At 32.4% G+C, this 6,000-nt stretch overlaps 1 protein-coding gene across 11 annotated transcripts in view; it reads left to right on the forward strand.

Annotated features, from left to right (window-relative positions):
• The window catches only part of MIER1 (MIER1 transcriptional regulator), a 60,254-nt gene that overhangs the window by 6,987 nt on the left and 47,267 nt on the right, over positions 1–6,000 (forward strand). The gene's annotated exons all lie outside the window — the stretch shown is intronic.

A 6,000-nucleotide genomic window follows, 5' to 3' on the forward strand; every position in this document is an offset into this window, starting at 1 on the left:
TCTTTTTAAAACATTTAATACTTTTGATTTAAAACTAGATTTAGATCTTAGGTTTATTTCCATTTCTTTTGTTCTTTGTGGTTAAAGAATTGTATTTCAAGGTACATAAGTTGGAGAAAACATAGTACTTTGTATTTCACTTAAATGTGACTGGATTCATTCCACTGGGCTGAAACAATTTTAGTCCTGGTAAGATTTTGTTTCTTTTTTTCTTATGTAAGAGGGGGAAGGGGTTGTATGTGGCTAAATATACCTACATTTTGTCAATAGTTTTCATTGGATTCCCTTTTTGGTGAACGCCTGTTAGATAAGCAGCAGTGTAATAGGTGATAGGTTTCTTCCCTGGTGGTGCTGCTCACGATGGTTTGAGCTTTAAGTTCTGCAGTCATATTTTAAGGCAAGCTATTACAGAAGGAAAATAACTTAGTTTGCAAATACAGTAAAATTTAAGTTTAAGAAACTTTACCCGTAAATTTTAACTGCCTGCACACTGAAAACTTAATATGTAAGTAGAAGTATATTAATATTTTTTCTTGTTTTAGAGATTAAAGATGATTGCATTAATGTAAAAGAGGAAAAGCAAAATTTTGAGTCACTAATCGTTTCCTAATATTTTCAAGGGTATGTTTTACTTTTCTTAAAAATTACATCACTTGGAGAATAGAATGCTCATATTCAGTAGGAACACATGGATGGTTCAGTTTCGAGAAGAGAAAACCTGAACTTTGTTTTCAGTGTATTTATTTAGTGACCTGAAATCTTTAAAAAGAAATTTGTCTTCTATAACTTCAGTTGCTTGTAGATGGTTTTATTTTTAGTGAATTTGGAGGAAGAATGGGGGATCCTTCTTCATTCATCTGTGTTCTGCAAAAAAATCTAAAGCAAGTGAAAAAGTGAAAAGTAAAATTAATTTGTATTTTTCTGATCTCAATATTTTAGTAATTAGGATGACTTTAGAGACTAGTCATTTAAAAAAATTTGGTGGAGAAACGCTTGGTGTATAGAGGGCTTTTACTTGCTATTGTGTGAGCTCTTGGGAGATTTGTTTTTTATGATGCCAGTGTAAAGTATGTAGTAAAATAAATCAAATGTGCTATTGTACTTTTGGTGAAATAGACTTGAGCATTGAGGCTAACTGGTGAAATAACAGAAAATGCAAAGCAACAGTATGCATTTATTTGATAAATCTGAGGGGAAAACAGGTTATTGAGGAAGTATGTCTCTGGAGAAAAATGTAGATATTATGCTTCTGGGTTTTTTTTATTGTTATTTTTTACACAGGAGAATGACACTGACCTTGTTTTTCCAGAGAAATGTTTAATTCCTGAATACAAACTGATTTAGATATAAATCGAATATATTGATTTTTCATACTTGATCTGGTCATCTTAGGCAGTCCGTAGTAGGAAGTCTGTATTCAATGGTTCCTCAAATCATGGTAACTTTAAAAACATATTTAATGTGCTTAAAAGAAATGGCACATACTCCCTATCTTAATAGTTTTTGGTAATATTTTTCTCATTACTTATTATCCCTTAGAATTATTTATCAACCTCCTAAAGGAGGTTCTCCTAGTCACACTTACAGGAAGGAAATTACAGGGTAGTTGCAGTTTTACAAAGGCAATGAGAAAGAAAGCATAAGAGGAAGAAATCGTTGATCCTTTGGGTTTTGTAAGGAATGTGGTGTAGGGACCTTTGGGAATGAACAATTTGTCTGTTATTTCAGAGTTTGTAAACACAGAAGGGACTTTTCATCTCCAGGAAAAAAAAAAAAGCCACAACATAGTGCAAGACCTATCTTTTCACCTAGGCCATATTGCTGTTTATAAGAAGAAAATTTAATGAACTTGCTTTTCTGTATTAGTTTTAAGTATTTAAAAATTCCCAAAAATGATTATACGTGATCTGTTTATTCACTATCACATCTATTAATTTTATTTCTCTTGCAAACAGACTGCCTGCTTAGTGGTTTTTTAGTGTATTTGAATTTAATTTTTTTAAGGAAATAGGATCGTCTTGACTACTATTCTTGATAGTGTTAATTTCAGTTGTAAACAAGACTTGTTTCACTGCGATGGATTTAGGCCTTAAATAATTCTCTGTAGTGGTAATAAATTTTTAAAAATATTTATACTTGAGTGTATTTAGGATTTATCCAGAGTAATCAAGAACACCAATGTATGAGAGTCTAATAAAGTTTAATTCAGAAGGAGTAATAAAGTACTTGATAATGTAGGAAAGGTTAGTTGGAGGAAATACAGAAGTGGATTACTTTTAGAGAATTTTTGTACAGAAAGACTAATCAGTTTCTCAAATCAGAAATAAAACTGCCATTGAAGCAAGAAACTGATTAGTAAATGTAGAAAAGTAATCACCTATATAGAAGTTTCTTGCTTGTTGTTAGCTTGAGTCCCTGTATATTTCAAAAGATTTGCAAATGTTTTCGAAATTCATTGCAGTGATTAAACTGTTCAAGTACTGGTCATCACTTGGGACCCATTCTGTTTGACTTATTCTATGGCTTATTAAGAATGATTGTTAAAATTATGTTTGTGTAGACAGGAAATTCATAAAGTAGCACCCCCCAGAAAGCTTTTTGTAAATTGAGATCATTTTTTTCCCAAAAGTCCTATATTAAAAAAAAAAAATTGTAAGAGGCTGTTAAACTTATCCTATCCCTTTAGCTAAGTATTCCTTGATAGTATTATGTCTTTTGAGCAAATCATAAGAAAAGTAAAGAACTTAGATCTCAAAGGAAATTGAACTAAAAGAAGCCTAAATCTTTCTATTTTAGGGAAAATGAAACTGAGAGTTAATGCATTTTGTCCTAGGTTGTGCAGTTAGGCTGTGGTACAATTAAGAGTGGGACCTAGGCTTCTGAATTCCCAGTGCTTAATAATAGCAATTCATCCTCTGAATTATTATTACTGTAGTCAGTTTGCTAGTTTTACCACCAAGATTTTCCTAATCTTTTTTATGCCCCAGAATTCCTCAGGGGAAAGAAGTGACTTAGTTTTGTATGGAGGAAGAGAAATGGTGAGCACTATTGCTCTGTCTTTTCCACCTGGAAGAGGGCCTCTAATTCCTTCCTGGCTTCTGTCCCCATAACTGTGAGAGTCTCTGATTTAGTGTCTAAATTACTAAGTAAGTGATGATAACAAAGAAATGGTGATGGAATTGGTTTGAGGGGAGAAATTAGTTCGGACAGTTATGTTCATTGAAAATACGCTTTTGATTGCCTGGAATATAGGAGTCGAATGATTACTTCATGTTTTTACTAACTAATTTTTTTAATGGTAATATTCTAGATTACCATGTTCTAGAAAAATACAAAAGAAACATTTGAACAAATCTGAGGCATTGAATTTGTTACAACTATCAGCAACTTGATCTACTAAATCATATATATGGGTGAAGGTATAAAAGTTAACAGTTTCATTTTTTAGTTTGACCTAGCCTACTCATACGCTGTGTAACTGTCTAGTGTTATGTTTTCCATCTCAGATAATTATGTATGCACCTAAAAGAAAAAACTAGGTTATTTTTCTAAATTACACACTTGTTAAAAAAAAAAAAAAAGAGGTGGCAAGTACTAAGTTTTCTTAAAAATCTAGAAGTAGAGGGAAAAAAATGAAAGTAGCTAATAATTCCACAAGATAATCTCCACTGACTTTCTTTAAAAAACAAAACAGTAATGTTAGCAAGTGGTTAGAAAATTCCAACAGTGTAGAAAGGTATAAAATGAAAAAAACCTTCTCTCCCTCACCTGTTTCCTAGAGGTAATTACTATTAACAGATTCTTATATATACTTTTGGAGAAAAAAATTTTCATGTGCATTCCAGCCCAGTTTACCCCCTCCTCTACACTTTTTTTTTTCATTTCTAATATATGCATGAATAAATACGTGTATCTGTTTTTACATTTTTTTTCCCCCTCATCACAAACAGATTTTTGTCTCATTCTTTTTAATGAATTAATAGTGTTTAAATGTTTGGAGGACTTGTATTTCATTTCTAACTAGTTAAATGATAGACTTTAAAATTTTTTCCCACCTTTTTGCTATGAACCACTTTATGGTAGTGACTGTTATAGATACATCTTGGTATGCTTTTTTAGGCATATCAGTAGGGTGATTTCATATTAGCAAAATGATCACTGGAACGATTAAACCAACTCGTTTTTTTACCAGTAATGTATGACTGCATTTTAAAGACATTTTAATCTCCAATGAAAAATCTTTACTACTTTCGTTTTATAGTTTCTGGTTTTCCTAAAAATAGATACTGTTACAAATGAGTACCTGTTTAGCAGCTTTAGTTTTATTTTTCCCCTCCTTCCTCCCTTTCCAATTTACTGTGTCATTAATGGTAGATGTTTCAGGTTTTCCTGGAGAGTATTGTTAGAGATACCAGTTCCTAATGAGACATAAGTAATAGTCTGACATGACAGATGACAACTTGCAGTCACATCTTAAACATGTTTTGAACAGATGAAAACCATTTTAAACAGAAAGTAGAGGGGAGGAAGGAGAGAGGTAAAGAGAAAACATTTTTAATATAGTTGCTTCCTTGGAAGGTAACGGAAGGATTCAGGTCCTAGACTTCAGTTCCACCTTCACCACCTACCATGGAAGCTTGATCAAGTCACTTTATCTCCTTAGGTTTGCTAATCTATGAAATGAGGTAGGCAGGGCAAGTGTTATTGCCAGGTATATAGTTATGATCAAGTAACTTTACTTATTTGAAAAAAGGTGGTACTATATAAATGTAAGCTGATTCTGCTATTCTCTTAAATACCTAAATAAAAAGTGTCCTTGTTTCATACTGAAATTTCCTGTATTATGATACTAAACTCTTATTTTGAAAAATAACTTTTGTCTGTTGGCTGGGCAAAGGTAATGTTTATAGTATAAACTGTTTACAAATGCCAGGTTTCTAGAAGCTCAATTTTTAATTTAATGAAATAGAATTAACTTTCAAGAAACTAATCTTACTGTCACCCTCCCCAAACTGAAACAGTGGAATTTTATTTTGAACATAGATTACTAAAACGTATGTCTAGAGGCAAAGCATCCCTGCTTCCCCTCCCCATCCTAAATTAGGTGTACATCAGTCAAATCACAGTTCTTGAAACATTACGGTATTTCTGACATAAAATTAACATTAATGCTATCTTTGAGTAGTGGGTGTTCTACTTTATGCCAGCTAAGCTTACAAATGCTACCAGTCCTCTAAACATTTGGTATCTTAATTATTGGAAAATATTTGGGGCCTTTTTCAGAACTTTAAAGTGATAAATAACTTTAACAGTAAAACAACAATCGGTATGGTACTGGCATTAAGTGCTGTTTGAGGCGTTTTACAAACTACAGACACCATTCACAATCTGGTATCTTCATTATTGCCAATACGTAACATCAATGAAAATGTACCTTTTAATCTTCAGTAGGATAACACTTTCAATCAGAAACCCTTTTTTTGAGAAGACTGTTAAATGGAATAAATATTGTAGTGCTTAAAAAAACCTAAATGTTCAAAGAGCCATTTCTTTTAAGCTCCTAATTTGAAAGAAATGAGTTTTTTTCTTGTTTCTGCCCTGAAATCATTTCAAAATTTACTAAAAAGGGAAAACAGCACTGTGGGGCTACTTTGGATGGCATACCTGGGACGAGATGAAGATAGTCATCGTTGCTGTGGCCTTGGACAGAGAGTGTGCTTAAACTTGGGAAATAAAGCATAATTGCATGACATAAAAGTGGATTAATACTTTAAAATATTGATTTGCTCTGTAATTTGTGTGGTGGTTAAATCCATTTTGAGCTAGAAATGTGTAGCTCTGCCCAAAAGATGTTAAGCAAGCTAGAAACCCTTTTAATAGTTACATTACTCTATCGCCCTGCTCTCCAGCTTCCTATTAGAAGAATAGAATTATTTGTTTCTCGTGTATTGAGTTTGAGAAGTTCTTTGTAGATCTTGGATACCAGTCCTTTATCTGTAG

Source organism: Ailuropoda melanoleuca, chromosome 2, assembly GCF_002007445.2.
Source record: "Ailuropoda melanoleuca isolate Jingjing chromosome 2, ASM200744v2, whole genome shotgun sequence".
In the NCBI taxonomy this organism is placed as follows: Eukaryota; Metazoa; Chordata; class Mammalia; order Carnivora; family Ursidae; genus Ailuropoda; species Ailuropoda melanoleuca.